Here is a 19,837-nt window from a genome sequence, read left to right as displayed (position 1 = left end):
GGGTTCAGGAAACTAGCCCTTATTCCTTGGAGCCTACAAAATAATTTAAATTAGCTGATCTGTAGCGAGTCCAGGATCCCTAGCTAGGCCAGTACCATTTGCCATACCCAGGCTGCTCCATCCAGCTCCCCCTTGCTGCTACCCTGTTCCTGTATGCAACCCCTGTGTCACCCTGGCTGGCAGCCCTTTTTTACTTGGAGCTAGAATTCTGCCTTTTATTTGTCTGAGTGTCAGTGTTTCCTTTTCCACTACCAAAAGGTCTTTAAATCTTACAAAACAGTGAGCCCTTTCAAATATCCACCTATTATTCCATGCCAAAAATATTTATTGTATATTTTCTATGCCAGGCCACAGAGATGATTATTGTGGTCCCTGTACTTGAAAGCCATTCAAGATGCAGATTTCTTTCTTACCTGGGCTCTAGCTGTTTCCTTTCTTACTCCATGTTTTTTATCATATGCTGCTGAAATGAATAGCTCTGCATTACTTTTGCACAAGCCAATCCATGTAGCTGGAAATCTGTGAATATCGATCATAGGAAGAAAACTTTCCATTTGAGTTTATATGGATTTAATACACCTCAATACTGATTGGATACATTATACTTTTAAAAACTGTATTGACTCTTAATGATACTGACTAGTTACCAACAGTTTTCTTCAAGATGGCTTCGATGCATAAGCTAGTAAGGCAGAGAAAAAAACAGCAAATCTATTGTAGTTAACATTGTAGACAAGCTGTGTAATAAAGAAATTCAAGCCATGTTTTAACAAATGCTGCCATCTGTAAAAAGAATATTTTTCTATCAGAGGCAGCAGGTACAGCATTTGTTTGAATGACCAGGTTCTTCTCTTGCTTTTGTAGGCAGCCACAACCCATTTTAGGATGGGGAGCGACACGTTGTAAGCTCATTTAAAACACATCTCTGGCGGACAGGGAACTGTATGATTCGCACTAGAAGTTCTCTGTTGTTAGAAGGGGATAAAACTGCTTTGACATCAGGAGTACTGGAGGTGTTAGGAGCTGCCTGGCATTTTGACTGTGTTTTTGGAGACGAATATGTATGTGTGATTGCCTAGGGAAAAACCACACACAACAGAACCTGAAATGAATAACATTGGGTGATATATTGCCCTTACCATCAGTCATATCATATGCAATGTAAACAAAGTGAAGTAATTTGCTGCTTTCCTGGGTTCCATTATGTATATGTGTTTATTTAATCAGAACTAAATGATACTGCATGAAGTTTCCCTTGCCCTCCTGAGGAATCCAGATTCAACACTTTCAGCACTGTTCAGTGCTGGAGAGCAAAGAAAGTGTAACCATAGTGATGGAATGGAAATGATTTTCTTTGTTCAGAGGCTTCAATATCCAACAGACATTACAGTTTTCAAGGTCAAAAATATATTAGGATGAGATAAAAATTAAAGAAAAATGTGCTGGCTTAGCTACAAAAGCTAATTTAGTTTATGCATTATAAATTATGTTAAAATGACTAAAATGAGATTTCTCAGCAAGAACTAAATGTGTGGTTTCACAAAACTAATTTCCAAAGATGAACATGATTACAGAATTTAGCTTTAAAAGCCTTTCAGGCCATCAGAGAAAACAGCAAAGCTATCAATTATCAGACTTTAGTGGTGCCTCTGTCAGAAATATAATGGTATTTTTAGCATTCTGCTCAGCGTTTACTAAATTAAGAATGTCTACAAACAAATCAATTAATTGGGACATTATTTAATTAAGTAAAACATGTGATCTGCCAAAGAACCTTAAGCAGACGATTATAGCAAACATCCCAGTAGCCTTCCTTTTCTATTGAGGGAAATAGCACACCATGCAATAAAATGAAGATGGAAGCTATGGAAAATGAAATGTTGATCAAACAAACACAGCCTCATGCTTTTCTGATTCACGCTGCATATTTATGTAATTTTAAAAAGTGCTTGTTTTGAATACCTGTGATTTCCTGGAAGAAGGTCAATGCTACCTGTCAATCATTTTATCCTGTTAGCTGGGTGCCATTTGTTTTCTTATAACAATGCATATATAAACATAAATAATTTGTATTCTCATGTGTGGTGCATTTAAGTCTCTGGACACTATGAAGTTACTGAGTTCCTGATATATATATTTTTCACATTACTGGAAAGCTAACAGTTCAGGTTTAGTGAAGGTTTATTTTGGACCCACTATAAGCCAAGCACTTTCAAACAACCCATTTAATTCAACCTTTAACAGTCCTGTGAGATAAGTTTCATGGCCCCAGTTTTGTAAATAGGGGACTGAGATTCAAGGAAGCTTAGCACGTTCCCTGTATTCATACATCTGGTAAATTGCAGAGCTAGGATTTAAACCCACGGCATATGGCATATCCAGAACACTTTCCATTATTACATAAAAGTATCCTTTTCTCCAGGAAAGCCACTGTGGACTAGCCTGCATGTAAGTGGGGCTGCACAGATGAAACAGCTATCCTGTTGGCCAACAGAATAGTTCGAAATACATTTGTCTCGAGGGTTAGCAATAATTTGGTTATGGGGGAGCAGAGACTCATCATACTTTAGACGAGTCAATGTATCCAATTGCTTATTCCCTTTAAGCTTCATGGGAAAATGACTGCCTTTTCACCTACAAACAACCCATAATAGAATTCCACTTTTATTGGAAATAATTGCAAGTAATGGATCAAGGGTATGTTAAGTGTAATGTCACGGAGAGCAAGTGCAGTGGTGCTGAAAGTAGGTATATTCAATAGCACTGTTGTGACCTGTCAGAAACTTTAAAATATAATCCCTTCCTTTTTGTTATTGAAGGTTATCTTTCCACATATATCAGAATGGTGAACTTGTATATTGGGGAACAGTTTGTTAGCTATGTAAAACATCCTTAAAATCATTTTCAAAAATCATTTTATCTGAGCAATTCTTATTGGTCCTACCCAGGTGACTCTCATCATTCAAGCCAAGTAAACCTTCTAGTCCTCTTTGTTCTTTGTTTCCTTTTCTACTTTCAGATGCGGGTGTATCCCTGATGCGAGTATGCATTCGGGCTTCCTTATCCTGCTGGGCTTATTTTTCTGAAAATTCTCAAATAAGACATGGTATAAGTCTGCAAGTCATTGACAGCTGATTATGTGAGAATGATATAAACATCGCAAAAACACAAAGTCCCTTCATATTCTTGTCTCACTAAATATTAGTTTTTTAAGTCAAAGTTTTGTTACTTGTTATTCTTCACATTTTTATTACTAAGTGATAGGTTAAACTTTTAATGAATGCGATGTGGGAAAATTGCAATGTTTCTACTCATTTCTAAAAATAGAAGAACTTACTCTGTTCATCATCAGACTGGAGAGAAATGTCTTATTGCTCAACCTGTACCTGATGACTGATGTGGGATGCGGGATGTACTGGCTGGAGCTATAGGGAGGGACACAGATGGACTCTACGTTTTGCCTGGGGTTGACAGCATGTGAGCAAAACGCTTTACTATAATTAGAGTAATTTTGTATGCAATGGGGAAAAACAATCCCTTAAATATCAGTGTGGAATTCAACAGCAAAATATGTCTAGACATGTGAAACCTTCCACGCTGAAAGAAGTTATTGAAAAATGATTCATTTTTACATCCTCCACCTGCTGCCTGATTCTTCATCATATTGATCTGTGAGAGAAAGGACTTTTTCCAAATGATAGTACTGAAATGTGTAGCTAATAAGATATATATATATCTTATATATAACCATATATATATATGTTTAGAAAAATTAGAGTAACTATCTTAATAATTAAAATTTCATAAAGATTTTCGTTATTTATATTCATCAGTTTAGGATCAGCTAAACATGAATGACATTTGGTCTTCTTTTACAGCAGGAAACTATGACTTTGGAAATACACTTGTTAAAATAAGGATATATATTTATTATAATACAATTTAATTTTTTTTAATCTCACTAATATGAGTACTTTAGAGATGGTGTTTTAGACATTTTTCTGTATTAGTTGCTGTTTTACCTGTAATTAACAGAATACCTAAAAATACCTTAGACAAATAGAAGTTTGTTTTTATTGTGCAACAAGGAGTGTGGATATAGGTAGTTGCTCAATGAGGTAAGAAGCAGCATCTCTGCAATTTGTTTTTATTTACCTTTTCCTGATGGTGACAAGATGATGACTGCTGCTCTAAGCATCATGTTCATATTCAGGCAGGGTATAGAGGGGCAGGTGGAGTGCTAGAGATGTGTGTTTCTTATATCAAAAAGCAGAGTTTTCCATATCCATCAACAAACTTTCACTTACAAATCACTGGACAGAACTCAGATGGTTGGCACTCCCTTTAGCTTCAAGAGAATCTGAAACAGTGAGTATTTAGGTGTTTCAAAATGAGTCTTAGGCTAGCGATCCAACAGAGCCTGACACTTCTTGCAACTGAATATGTACTTTAATGACTAAGATTGATACTGTGTGAAATCACCTATAGGTTGAAGCTGTTATAAAAGAAAAGGAAATGAACTTAAATGAAAATTATCTGCATTTAAATCTCAACTCTTAGTTTCCATGTTGTGATCCTAAGCAGTTCACTTGCATAAGCTTCAGTTTTCTAATTTCTAAATGAGTATAAGAATTCCTTTTTATGTTGCAATAGGATTAAATAATATCAAGAGATATCTTGCAGTATTAAGTATAGATTTTAATACCAAATAGAAACTCACTAAAGTGTTCACTTATTCCCTCCTTCATTCATACATTCAGTTGATCAATATAAACTTTACTTAGGAGAAGAATTAAAAAGAGGTCACCACTGGGGAGGTTTGCAATTGTGACATCAAATATGTAATACTTGCTCATGTCAGGATGAGAGGGTGTGTGTTTGTGTGTGTGTGTGTGTGTGTGTGTGTGTGTGTGTGTGTGTGTGTGTATTCCAGCCACCAGATGGCTATATGGAAGGAAACAGGGGAAGGAAATCAAGTTTGTTGACCACCTCCTGTATGCTTCTCTTAACCTTGCATTCTTTTTACCTGATGAATCAGGCATATCTCTCTTCTGTATTAAACCAGGATATTAAGCTAGAATCAGAATGGCTTTGACCTCTCATTTTTCTAAATTTCACATATGTATAGTTTTTCTATCTCATTTGCTTTTTTAGTTCCTTGAGAACCCATCATATGTCCCTGAGAGCTGGGCAGAAAGATCATTAAATACCATTCGGGGTTGCACAACAAATCTCTTCTTCCTTTCAACCTTCAACTAGTATTCCACAAATGGGTTGCACCCAATTGTCTTTCCCTTGATACTGTGTTTCTTTCCCTATCTAGAACTCCTCCATCCAGTTCCACCCTGAGACAAAAGATCACTATTACTCATTACTCATTTGGAGTCTAAACCTCAGGAAAGGCTGTCTGCCACTTCAAATATTGCCTCTTCTCTGAAGTTCATTGTGTCATCTTTGCTGCCCTCCAGGTGTGGCCAACATGACATACTCAAATTTGCTGTGGATATATTCTTCAGGCCCTTGATCTAGGAACTTTGTCACATACAGATTATATAATATTGAGTCACATTCATTGTTTTCCAAATATGAACATAAATATGTCTTCTGAACAAAGAAACTTAAAAGTTTTTTTCCTTTGTTCTTCCCTCTATCCATCTAATCCTCACTCTTCATCCATCCTTGTATGTCTCTTCTCACTCTCTTTTCCTCGTATCTGGGTAATCTGCAGCCTTGACATTATAGCTGCATCATTTAGAAGGACACTCTGAGAGATGGATAGTAGTATGTGTGTAACATACTGATGTGTTAGAGATTGAGAATTTAGCATTCCTGAAAGATTGCATGTGGCATCAATTCGGTCATTAAATGGTTGCCACAGTTGCTCCGATCGAGCTCTGTAAATAGATGAAAATAGGCTAAAGGAAGATGAGTGAGGCTAAGTACTAATTCCAGGTTTTCCTCTAGAGGGAGCTGATAATCAGGCTAGAGGAAACCAGCAATGAGATTGGTCAAAGACTAGTGAGGAAGCTTTAAATGTCTATCACAAGACTGGGTGGGGCTGAGTTAATAATCCTGACCCTGTGGACTTACAAGCTATCAGAGTATCAGAGAAACAGCTATTACCTACCTCATTTTAGTAGCATATACTCCATGGTATAGAAAATGCTCTAGCACTAGCAATTCTGATTTCAGCCTAGGAGACTAACTCAAAGATTTTATGAAATTTCAAACGTCTATTCATCTATCTGCTTCCCATTAAATATTTAATATTTATTGAGTTCATATTATGTGCCTAATGCTGTGTCAGATATTAGGGATGCAGAATTTAAAAGTCATTATTCCTAACTTCAAGAAACTTACATTCTAATGGTGAAAACAAATATAGAAGCGGCTGTTTCCAATCTGGTGCAAAAGTGGTGCTAATCTGAATATTTATGTAACACATAATAACAGGGAAGAAAGTATATAGGGGATTAGCATGAGGTACTGAAATACATATATTTTCAAACTACGTATAGCTATCTCAGGAAGTTAGGCGACAGGCTTACAAGGCAAGAAAGAGGGTCATCATAAAAACCCTATAGTCAGGGGTTCCCCCGTTACCTACACTCTGATCTCTTTGCCTGATTGATATGCAGGCCTCATCAGGCCATTGTTGGTTCTCATCTCCCACTGCTGTTTACCAGAACATGCCATATTACTTTACACATTCATTCCACTGTGTATGTGGTTTCCCCAACTTGACATCCTCTTTTCTTTTTTTTTTCAATTGTACTTTGGGCTCTGGGGTACATGTGCACATCCTATGTCTTGCAGGATTGTTGCATAGGTACATGCATGCCATGGTGGTTTGCTGTCTCCATCCCCCATCCCCCGTCACCTACATCAGGTGTTACTCCTGGTGTTATCCCTCCAGGAGGATCACTGAGAAAAATATTCTGAAACAACTTGAATAAAACCTGATCTGAAATAACTGTAAAAAAATGTTCATTTCCTTTTCTTTTATAAAAGCTTCCACCTATAGATGATTTCATACAGTCACAGTATCAATTTTAGTCATTAAAATACACATTTGGTTGCAAGAAGTATCAGGCATTATTGGATCGCTAGCCTAAGACTAATTTTCAAATACATAAATACTCACTGTTTCAGGTTCTTTTGAAGCTATGGAGGGTCAACTATCTGAGTTATGGCCAGTGATTCCAGATTTACTGGTTTATGTGCATAGAGCTGTTTGTAGCAATCTCTGATTGTTATTTGTATTTCCAAGGAATCAGTGGTGATCTCCCCTTTATCATTTTTTATTGCATCTATTCTATTCTTCTCCTTTTCTTTTTTATTAGTCTAGCTAGTTGTATGTCTGTTTTGTTGATCTTTTCAGAAAACCAGCTCCTGGATTTATTGACTTTTTGATGAGTTTTTTGTGTCTCTATCTCCTTCAGTTCTTCTCTGATCTTAGTTATTTCTTGTCTTCTGCTTGCTTTTGAGTTTTTATTTTTTATCTTGCTTCTCTAGCTCTTTCAATTTTTATCATAGGTTGTCAATTTTAGATCTTTCCTTGTTTCTCATGTGGGCATTTATTGCTATAAATTTCCCTCTAGACACTACTTTAAATGTGTCCCATAGATTATGGTACGTTGTGTCATCATTCTTGTTGGGTTTGAAGAACATTTTTATTTCTGCCTTCATTTCATTGTTTATCCATTCATCATTCAGGAGCAAGTTGTTCAGTTTCCATGTGATTGTGTGGTTTTGAGTGTTTTACTTAATCCTGAGTTCTAATTTGATTGTGCTGTGGTCTGAAAGACTGTTATTTCTGTTGTTTTGCATTTGCTGAGGAGTGATTTACTTCCAATTATTTGGTCAATTTTAGAATAAGTGTGATGTGGTGCTGAGAAGAATGTGTATTCTGTGGATTTGGGGTGGGGTGTCCTGTAAATGTGTATTAGGTCTGCTTGGTCCAGATCTGCATTCAAGTACTGGATATACTTGTTTACTTTCTGTCTTGTTTATCTGTCCAATATTGTCAAAAGAGTGTAAAAGTCTCCCACGATTATTAAGTGGGAGTCTAAGTATTTTTTTAGGTTGTTAAGAACTTGCTTTATGAATCAGGGTATTCCTGCATTGGGTGTACATATATTTAGGATAGTTAGCTCTTCTTGTTGCATTTGATCCTTTTACCATTATGCAACGTGCATCTTTGTCTCTTTTGATGGTTTAAAGTTTAAAGTCTGTTTTATCAGAGACTAGGATTGTTACCCCTGCTTTTTTTTTGCTCTCCATTTGCTTGGTAAATCTTCCATCCTTTATTTTGAGTCTATGTGAGTCTTTGCATGTGAGATGGCTCTCCTGAATATAGCACACTGATGGCTCTTGACTTTTTATCCAGTTGGCCAGTCTGTGTCTTTTAACTGGGGCATTTAGGCCATTTACTTTCAATGTTAATATTGTTATGTTTCAGTTCGGTCCTGCCATTTTGTTACTGGGTGGTTGTTTTGCCTGTTAGTTGATACGGTTTCTTCATTGCATCACTGTTCTTTACCGTTTTGTACATTTTTGCAGTGGCTGGTACTGGTTGTTCCTGTCCATGTTTTAGTACTTCCCTCAGGAGCTCTTGTAAGGCAAGTCTTGTAGTGACGAAATCTTTCAGCAATTGTTGTCCATAAAGAATTTTATTTCTTCTTCACTTATAAAGCTTAGTTTGGCCAGATAGGAAATTCTGGGTTGAAAGTTATTTTCTTTAAGGATGTTGAATATTGGCCCCCACTCCCTTCTAGCTTGTAGGGTTTCTGCCAAGAGATCCGCTGTGAATCCGATAGTCTTTCCTTTGTGGGTGACTTACCCTTTCTCTCTGGCTGCCCTTTATTTTTTCCTTTATTTCAACCCTGGTGAATCTGATGATTATGTGCCTTGGTGTTGCTCTTCTTGAGAAGTATCTTTGTGGTGTTCTCTGTATTTCTTGGATTTGGATGTTGGCCTGCCTTGTTAGGTTAGGGAAGTTCTCTTGGATAATATCCCGAAGAATGTTTTCCAGCTTGGATTCATTCTCTGCATCAAATTTAGGTATGCCAATCAAGCGTAGATTAGGTATTTTTACGTAATCCCATAGTTCTTGGAGGCTTTGCTCATTTCTTTTCACTCTTTTTTTCTCTAATCTTGCTTTCTTGTTTTATTTCATTAATTTGATCTTCAGTCTCTGATATCCTTTCTTCTGCTTGATCGATTTGGCTTTTGAAACTTGTGTATGCCTTGCAAAGTTCTTGTACTGTGTTTTTCAGCTCCATCAAGTCATTTATGTTCTTCTCTAAGCTGTTTATTCTAGTTAGCATTTTGTCTAACCTTTTGTCAAGGTTCTTAGTTTCTTTGCATTGGGTTAGAACACAGTCTTTTGACCAGAGAAGTTTGTTATTACCCACCTTCTGAAACCTGCATCTGTCAATTTGTCAAACTCATTCTCTGTCTTGTTTTGTTCTCTTGATGATGAGGAGTTGTGATTCCTGGTAGGAGCAGAGTCTGGTCTTTGATGCTTTCATCCTTTTTGTGCTGTTTTCTTCCCATCTTTATCTCCCTTTGATCTTTGAAGTTGAGGATCTCCGGAGGACTCTCTGAGTGGATGTCCTTTCTGTTGAGATTGGAGCTATATGTTTTTTGACCTGTAGAGGCGCTGCTGGGCTGCCTCAGATTCAATCATATTGCTGGGTGGGTGGTCTTTCCCTGGAGTTTATTTATGCAGATGAGATTAGCCCTGCCTTCCCCATGGTGTCTGTCCTTCCCCAAGCTTGATTTTCCTGGGTAGGATCAAACTGGTGTATTCACTGTGAAGCTCTCTAGCAGGCAGGCTTCAGTTTGATTTTTGGGGGGATGGGACATGCCAGGCCTTATGGCCTGTTTCCCTGTTTTCAACTCTGCCTCTTTCTACGGGAAGGGTAGTTCCGTCCCAGTGGCATTAGTCCAAACTTCCTCCCCAGTACACGCTGACAACTTGTGGTACCAGGCAGAAACGGGGTCACTCAGATTTGCATTGACAACCCATGGCGCCCCTCAGTCTGGCAAGGCTCTCATGGACTTTGTGTTGCAGGAGGGAAAGGGAAGCACAGGACCCAAATCAGAGCACTAAGGGATGAAGTCCCTGACCCTCAAATCTGGCTGCACATTCCAGGTGGGGACACACTCCTCCCTGTCTCGGTTTGCCCTCCCTGGGCTGCTCTTGCTCTGCTTTGGCTCGCCTTCCCTGGGCTATTTTCAATGTCCTACCAGTCCCATGGAAATGTGCCCGGCACCTTGCTTGGAATCGTGATGTCCTCTAGCCCTCTACCTCTCATTCACTGGGAGCAGCATTCCAGTGTTGCCTCCTCTCAGCCATCTTGGCGGGCCCTTGACAACCTCTCTTCTTTAATTCTGCCCTCTTTTGTCCACCTGGAAAGGCTTAACTTCTTCAAGCATGAATTTGAGTAATTCCTTTGTGAAAGTGTTTCTTTTCTCTCTTCTCATCCTTCCTTTATTCTTTATCACTATCCTTCATCCTACCATTTGCCCACCTTAATAATAGCACCTGCACGCTGTTCAGTAGTTTTCTCCAAAAGGTATGTCCCTTCACTCACCCTGTAGTTACAGCCCTCCAGTGGCTTACTCTTTGGATATAATCTGAATACTTTGTCATGGACCATAAGAAATACACTGTCTGGCCTCTGGCTGGTCTCTGTCACTACCTCCTAATATTTTCTTGGCCACTCCTTATAGTCCAGCAACACCCTCCTTTCGATTTCCTCAAACATACCCAAACTTCTTTGCTCTTTTGAATGTATTTCCCTAGGATTTTAGATTGCTTGACTCCTCCTTTATCTGTCATTGGGAGTCTGCTCAATTATCACCTATTTAGAGGTGTCTTCCCATCCCATCTAAAGTGGTAACTCCATCCGCATTTGCCAACACATCACACTTGCTTATACTCCTCATGACACTTGTATATATCCAAATTTATCTTATTCATTTATTTGTTTACTGTCTGTGTCTAACTCTTGATTAACAAGTAAACTCCATGATATAGGGGCTTTGACAGTCTTATTCACTGCTGTATTTTCAGGGTCTATAATCATTATAAATAACAGGTGTTTAATAAATACTTCTTGAGCTAATGAAACAAATTAGTAGGCCTCTTTTTTTATTTGTTTTGTTTTTGAGATGGAATCTCACTCTGTTGCCCAGGCTAGAGTACAATGGCATGATCTCGGCTTACTGCAACCTCCACCTCTTGGGTTCAAGTGATTTTCCTGCCTCGGCCTCCAGAGTAGCTGGAATTACAGGTGAATGCCACTAGACCTGGCCAATTTTTATATTTTTAATAGAGATGGGGTTTCACCATGTTGGTGAGGCTGGTCTCCAACTCTTGACTTCATGATTCACCCACCTTGGCCTCCCAAATTGCTGGGATTATAGGCCTGAGCCACTATGCCCGGCTGATAGGTCTGCTTTCCCCTCTCCCCCATTGGAGTGCATGCTTCTTAAGAGAAGGGATCATCAGTTTTAATCTATATATTTGATCATACTTGGTGCGGTCCCTAATGACACATAGTAGATGCACCATGACTATTTATTGAATGAATGACTGGGGATCAACAGAAGTTTTTTTAGACAACTTCAGGGCTGGAGCTCAGGTGCTAATACTGTAGTTCTTTTTGGAATGTAAACTAGTTGCTGAGGTAGGATAGTTTCAGAGTGATTTCTGTTCCAATTGAAGCCTGATCACTGATGTGAAACTGCAACCACGTTGCCTCAGTTGACAAATTAGGCTTGCTAGCCCCGAGCACAAGAATGGGCTTTGCAAACTCAAATGGCCAGGGGAGGAGAGGACAGCCACCACATTGCCCTGTTATTTCCCACACTCAGGATTTATATGGTGATAATGGTATTGACAGAAAACTTCAGAATTCTCTAAAAGCCAAGTTTTTAATACTTTATATATATTATCTGAAAAATAGTACTAGGAATTTTGAAGTATAGAACCTGATTCAATCATGGCAACATTTAAATGAGTAGTGGCAAAATGCTTAAATATATGCCTAAGATTGTTCACTTAGTCTGGTGTCCTATAAAAGCAAATAGTTAATATCACCATTCCCAGTTTGTATGTGCAGTTCTTCCTTTTTTTTTTTTTCTGAGACGGAGTTTCGCTCTTGTTACCCAGGCTGGAGTGCAATGGCGCGATCTCGGCTCACCGCAACCTCCACCTCCTGGGTTCAGGCAATTCTCCTGCCTCAGCCTCCTGAATAGCTGGGATTACAGGCACGCGCCACCATGCCCAGCTAATTTTCTGTATTTTTAGTAGAGACGGGGTTTCACCATGTTGACCAGGATGGTCTCAATCTCTTGACCTCATGATCCACCCGCCTCAGCTTTCCAAAGTGCTGGGATTACAGGCTTGAGCCACCGCGCCCGGCCCAGTTCTTCCTTTTAAAAAGTAAATTGATTCTAATATGTAGTACATTTTAACCTTCTAAGGGGTTTGGTTGTGACTACATGGAAATTTTAAAATGCAATTGTTTCGTCAAAAAGCTATAATACTTGGTAAAAACAGAAGTTTGAAAAGGGAAATATATTATTTCTTATATTCAGACCAGTTAATGTACAAACTGAGTGCTGATGTTTCTAGAAAAAATTCCTGTTTTCATTTATGTATAAGTTAGTCTGGCCAAAGTACAGAGGAAAACAAAAATTATCCTGAGGCTCAGGTTACTTAAAGAACTTCAGCTACAAAAGTAAAATTTTTGTTATTAACAATAAAAATACCTCCTCAAAATAGATTTCCTCCAAAAGATTCTCTGTGTTTGGATTTGATTTTTAATAGGAGTCATATAATCTATGTGCCAAGTGGTGCTGAAGAGCCTTAATTTAATTGTATTGTCATGAAATGATTGAATTTATTGGTGAGGGAAGAAAGAGTGATTTTTGCATCAGATATCCTGATAGAGGACACTTCACTGTTTGGTTTTCATTTCTACAAAGAGTGAAGGGAAAGTGGCTGGTAAGGAGGTCACATTCTAAAACACAGCCAGGATCCAAAACCCTCACTGGAAAAGAAAGTAATGAAAATTATTTCAAGTTAATCACACATTGGGATATATAAGGACCCTGGAGATATTTTGAAATATTTTATTAATCTGAACCAATGTATGTGGATTCTGATTTACCTAAAATATTGTTTTGAGTTGTTTGAAGGTAAGAATACCAAATCCTTGCCCTCAGGAAGTTTACAGTCTATTGATGCAGACAGGACATTTGCACTTAAAGTGTAATAACCTGCTCAATGAATGGGTTAGTTCTGAATAGAGAAATCCAGAAGGAATGGCTGACATTTCTAGGTCTCATGCTGAGCAAAAATTCAAGAATCAGTCAGTACAACTTGCTTTTTCTTGAACTTTTCATACATGTTGCCAGTTGGAATAGAAATATTGAAAGTAAGGAATGTGTATTTTGACCTTTTGAATAATTTAAAATACCTAATATTTCAATATAAATATTTTTTAAGTTAATGTAACTGACTTTTTTTGCCCCACAAGAAAATGGAATACTATGCAGCCATACAAAACAAAATGAGATCATGTCTTCGGCAGGAATGTGAATGGAGCTGGAAGCCACTATCATTAGCAGGGACAGAAAACCAAATACCTCATGTTCTCAGTGACAAGTCAGAGCTAAAATATGAGAACACATGGATACACAAAGAAGAACAACAGACACTGGGGCCTACTGGAGGTTGGAGGGTGAGAGGAGGGAGAAGATCACGAAAAAATAACTAAGGGGTACTAGGCTTAATACCTGGGCGATAAAATCATCTGTACAACAAATTCCCATGGCACGAGTATACCTATATAAGAAACCTGCATGTATTTCTTAAAATAAAAGTTAAAACTGAACGTAAAATAAAGGTTGAACAAAGAAAAAATTTATCTTATGAAAATAATGATGTTGAAAAAAGATTCTAAAAACACCCCTGGCCCCAAAAACCTATGTGTTCCAATACTTCCAGCACTTCTATGTTAACACACCAGGAGAGTCTGTCTCCCTCATTAGAACAGAAGCTGCATGAGGAGTTGTTTGTCTTGTTCCAATAGAGTATTTGATGGAGTAGGTGATAAATTAGTGTTCATTGAATTGAGAAACAAACCCTTTCATCCTCAATTGTGAAGAACTTGGCTTATACTTTTTGGTAACTCTAAACAGGTTGGCTTCTTGCTGATTTTTTGAACATGCCAATTTCTTTCCTGCCTCAGGCTTTTACAAACACCTCTTTTCTAGAAAAACTCCTTGAGCTCCTTCACTAGCCATGTCTTCCAGCACCACTCTCACCTCAGAGTGGGCTTCTCTGATCACCCTGTCTGAAGGAGGCCCTCTCTGTTGCTAGTTTAGCTCCTTGTTTTTTTTTCTTCCCCCGTCACAGCACCTAATGTTTTATTATTATTTATGTGCCCTGCCCCACTGTATTGTAGTCCTTGTAATGACAGGCATATTTCTTATTGTCCAAGCTTGCACCTCTAGTGCCTAGCACAGTGTGGGGTAGAAAGAAGTCAATAACAAAAAGACTAAAAATGCTCATGTGTAGGACAGACTCAGTAGTAACATTTACTCTCATGCTGGAGTATCTATATAAATATGGTAGTTGGAAATTCATACATAATATTCTGTGCACATGCTATAACTCTACGTCCTATATTTTATACTGACTTAGCAACTTGAGACACCCTGGTAGAAAACCACTTGGATGTTGAGTATGGTTTTTGAGGGAATAGAGAAGACAGCATAGTTCTTTAGAATAGCAGATCCCATTTGGGAAGGTGAGGTACATGGGAAGCTCTGGAAAACACCAATGCTGATGACTTCTCACAGCTTAATGTTTTGTTTTGTTTTTTGTTTTTGGTCATTTGAATTCTTTGCAAATTAAATGTTAGTATCTCTTACATTGAACTAATTCCTCTGAAAGTTCTACTTTCCAGATTTTTTTTATGTATGCAAGATGATTGTATAATAAAAATTGCATTCCATTAGACTCTCCAGGTTTATCGATATGAAGGAAACACCAAGGGAGCATCACTGCCCAAGAGAGTTGAGTGGCTTTATTTCCAATGATCATCTCAGGGATAGCATCCTGGTATATTGAGAATGCTGATACTAATGGCAATTGTATAATAAAATGTAGATAATGACATAACCCATATTTCTTCAAATGACACCAGCTTGGGTCCACCAGGCTTATGATGACAACAGTAAACTTTCTGACTCAATGCCTTTTTGCTGTATCTCTGGAACTTCAGCTTAAGCCTCTCCATGATGGTCTGCAAGGTATGGCTGGGAATTCTCATTTGCTCTTGATTGGCCGTGACAACCCCCTGCTGCAAGCTCAGAGTGAAACCCATACTTTCCCCTGCCAACCCAAACAGTAGCTACTTGTGGGCATCTATCTTGATGTCACCCACCTCAGAATTTGCAATGTGAGCCCTTTCTTCTCCAGAATCCCCTTTGCCTGTGTGCCATCATGGGAAATGCATCACCAACTCTGACATGTTAGAGAAACGCAGCCCTGAATTTTGCTTTCAGTGAAAGTTCTTTCATCTTAAGATGAATCTAGTCATTTTAGCCTTATAATTTCATCCTTAGGGCTCTGGCAGAAATTTCCTTCAAGGCTTGTCCGAAATAGATCTATACCATTCAAAATATAGTTCATGGACCATTGGTATACACATTGTCTGATTATTAGATGCTATACTATTTTGAGACTGCTTATTAGAAATGCTAACTCTCAGGCTGTGCCCCAGACCTACTGAATCAGAATCTGTATTTTCATGAGATTCTCAGGTGATGTGTAGAACACTGAAGTTAAAGGAGTGCTGAGAAAGGATTGCATCAACTTTCCCTACTTTCTCTAATGATTGCCACCTAATTGCTTGCTCATCATCTCTATCTCTTGCCTCAATGGTTATGGGGTAATTGAGTTTCTTAGTGTTTTATAGGTCTTAGTTCTCTGGACTGCTATAAGGCCTTCTCTGGTATCTGCTTCATGGTCTTTTCAGATACACAGAAACCTGCTTGAATATGCAGTAGATCTTTCACAAACCCTTCATTGGAGCCCTGTTGACATAAACTGTATTAGAAAAGAGAAATCATAGTAACACCACGAATAATACATGCCTTAAATTTCCATTATGCTTTTCTCTGTTCAAAGGACTTTGGTTTGCTATAGTCATTTTTGCCTAAACAACCCAGTGAAGGGGACGTAATTGGCATTGTTATACCTATTTTGCAGATGACAAACTGAGGCTTATGGAGATGAATCTAGTTCCCAGACAACATTGTTGGCACAAGTTTGAATCCAGTTCTCATTTCACCCTACAAGCCAAATGAAGTAAAAATGAACATAGACAAGTGAGAATGCAATTATGCAAAACATGGCCACTGTTTTGAAGATACTTTGTCATCAAGAGAGGTTAAATACATGCTTTATAGCCCCAAGAACATGTCTTCATGTTTAGTCTTTTATTAAACAGAAAAAATTAACTGAGGAAAGTATTTCAAATAAGATAGGCTGCCAGAAAACAGCTGAAAGCAATATTGTGGACATTTTGACAGGCTTACTTGGGTTAGAGCAGCCACTATATACTTCTATTATCTTTGAAAATGTTAAAGGAATGCCAACTTTGTTTTTGTATCTCTTCAATTTATAAACTTAAATGAATTTTAGTTCAAATGATACTGGTTTGAAATCAAATGCTTTATACCCGCATTGGAGTACATCCTCAGGTATGTTTATAAGATTGCTGTATTCTTTAGTGATGAGGCAAACTGTTGATCAGAAAGCAAGACATTATTTTAAATTTTTACCTGGAATAAAACAAAAGATAAATTGTTTTTATTTTAGAAATTTTACCCCGTTTTATACTTTCTCAAGGAGAAATTGATTTGGCACCTTTAGAAAGGATTAAGCGTTTTCTTTTTCATTTTCTGCAGAACACTTTTGTTGCTTTTGGTAGGAAATGTAATAAACCTTTTTCCATCTGTAGGAAGGGGTGCCTGGCTGCCCAGGGGCACCCGGACATTCTCTCGGCGATGGAAAACTAGGAAGCAAAAGTTAAGCTGAGCACTGGCAGAGCCAGCTGATGTTTCTTACTGAGCTGTCTCTGCTCTGGATACTCTAGTATGACTATCTACAGTGATTTTAATCTCTGGCCAGGTCTAACTGCCTGCATCACCAGTAAATCTGCATTCTCTTTTATATTTCCAGTTGCTTCAGCTTTTATTTGAGTCCTTTTTCCTGGCTCCCTCAGTAGCATTCCTATTTTGGTCCTCAGTCTTTCCAAAGTCAGCGAAACTTATCTATTTGTTTATATATTTATTTAACCACTTATTTACTTTTCCATCTCTCCTATGTCTCCCTTTTCTGCTCCCCTTTCTCCTCTGCTTCCTCCTCCTATTTTCTTCCTTATGATAACCCTTTACCTCTCCTTTCAATTTTTTTTCTGTAATCAACTTTTCCATTTAAACGAAAGCTAGTATTTTCTTGTGAAGTCAGAGGTTGTCATTAAGAATTTGAGACAATTGGGCATGGTGGCTCATGCCTAAAATTCCACAACTTTGGTAGACCTAGGCAGGAGAATAGTTTGAGCCCAGGAGTTCAAGACTAGCTTGGGCAACATAGTGAGCCCTTGTCTCTACAGAAAAAGAAAAAATCCTGGGTGTGGTGGCATACCTGTGGTCTCAGTTACTTGTGAGGCTGAGTTGGGAGGATCACTTAAGCTGAAGAGGTTGAAGCTGCAGTGAGCACTGTGATCAGATCACTGTATGTCAGCCTGGGTGACAGAGTAAGACCCTGTCTCAAAAAAAAAAAAAAAAAAAAAAAAACCTGAAACAATTATTGTAGAAATTTATCAGTTATACCAGAGACATAGCCAAGTTATTTCAATGACATCCCAAGCTTGGATACTATCTGTCTGAAACCTGTGTATTTAACCTGCACCAGCCTGTCTATTTAACTTCTGGACCAGCATAGCATCCAACGATAGAGCGGTCTAGTTCTCTCAGGTCTGTTTATAATAAAAATTCTGTACCTTCTCATATTGTTGCTACACTTGCTTGACATTTTTTTGCTAGCTGAAGTTGTGCATTTACCTAAATGTTATAACTGTTTTCCTTTATTTTTTGACTTTGTTCTTATCATGTTGGCTTGGTTAATAGATATTGCTTCTGTGACTTTTGGTAATTTGAGACTTACCCTTTGGTTCTCTATGTACATAACACAATTAAGTTTTAACCATTGCGACCCAACCCTAGGGTTGCTTGATGGGGTGGGTTTCCATGTGTCTTTTCTATCCCAGCCTTCAAAACTGCTTAATTGACAGATACAAGGCGTAAACTTCTGTTTCACAATTAAATAGAACCAATAAGCCATGTTATAAATCCTTGACTGATCGATGCAATGAAAGGTGGAGTTGCCCAAGATATAATAAATCTGACTTTCTTACAAATTCTCCACTTCTTTCTCATTTTAAATATTTATTAAATTTATTGAAATTTATATACATGAAGAAGGTAACAGGCAGATATAGCTTACTTTCTGTAATAAGTGTATCCCTGTAAGTGTGTCATGTAATTAGAAGGCATGTACATGAATTCCTATTAAAACCTGTTACAAGATCTTCTACCTCAGAATAAAAGTTTTACAGAGTAAGAAAAGTCATTGTGTTCTGTATCAGTTAGGTTTGATCTATGCTACAGTAATGAATAACTCCCTAGTCGTAACAAAAGTGTATTTATAACCTCATACTGTATGTCCAGAGTGGGTGGGTAGGGAAGATCCAGAAGGTTGATGGAAGCTCCATCTCTATGCAAGCTTCTAGGATCACATCAACAGGGAGAAGGGAGAACTCAGGAATATTTTGCACCATTAAGAACTAGAATTAAGTATTAATTAGAAATTAAGTACTTAATTAAGAATTAGAATTAAGTAATTAAGGAGCATCTTACACGATTAAGAATTAAGTGTTATGGAAATGATGGTCCAATAGTCAGAACTACTATTCCCCACACAACCAAAATAAGTGCCAAGAAGTTCATTTTTTTTTATATGGGTAGAAGAAAAGAAGAACAGATATTAGCAAATAGCACCAATGCTGGTTACAACGTACCCTTGTGGCTACCAACTATTTGCTCCTCTCTGCTCTCTCCAGGTGAGATACACTCCCTCTCCTGCTTCCTGGAAGAAGACAATCTCAAACACCCTCCAATCATAGCATCAAGCACACAGTCCAGGATCCCTGGTAAGCTAATATATAGGGGTGATGTGAAATATTTACATCAGGTCCAGATATGGTCCCTGATGACCCAGAGACCTATAACTAAAAAAGGCAAGTTACCAACCACCTACTCATCCATCTACCTAGCCAATATGCAATGGTGAAATCAGGCCAAGATAATCTCAGTAAATACTTTTGTTTAGAAAGTGTACAAATTGAAGGTATACTACAATCACTGCAATGGATCATTGCAATTGTGACGTCTTTCTGGGAAAATGCTTCAAGGGCTCCTCTCCTGAGATGGCCCTGGAGTAGAAGAGTCTCTTTAGCTCATGGAATCCACCGTCCTTGGCTCTGACCTCTGGGAGAGTCTTCTTTGCATGGATCCTCTTTGACCACATTTAAAGTGGGTGTCAGGGAACATCCCTCTCTTGCAGAATAGGCAGCCTCCTTGGCCTACCTCCTATCCAATGATGGTTGAAGCCTCAGTGTTATTTATTTATTTATTTATTTATTTAGAGATGGAGTTTCACTCTTGTTGCCCAGGCTGGAGTGCA

At 38.2% G+C, this 19,837-nt stretch overlaps 1 long non-coding RNA gene across 2 annotated transcripts in view; it reads left to right on the top strand.

Moving 5' to 3' along the window:
- LOC141582855 (uncharacterized) overlaps positions 1-19,298 on the top strand; it is a 49,104-nt gene extending 29,806 nt beyond the window's left edge. For both annotated transcript variants that reach the window (XR_012515763.1, XR_012515762.1), the window contains exon 4: positions 19,215-19,298. This is a non-coding gene — a long non-coding RNA (uncharacterized LOC141582855). The remainder of the gene's footprint in view (positions 1-19,214) is intronic.
- Positions 19,299-19,837: the final 539 nt, after the last annotated feature.

Source organism: Saimiri boliviensis, chromosome 2 (genome assembly GCF_048565385.1).
Source record: "Saimiri boliviensis isolate mSaiBol1 chromosome 2, mSaiBol1.pri, whole genome shotgun sequence".
Taxonomy (NCBI): domain Eukaryota; kingdom Metazoa; phylum Chordata; class Mammalia; order Primates; family Cebidae; genus Saimiri; species Saimiri boliviensis.
The sequence above is the reverse complement of the archived record's forward strand: the minus strand, read 5'-3'. Positions and strand labels throughout refer to the sequence as shown.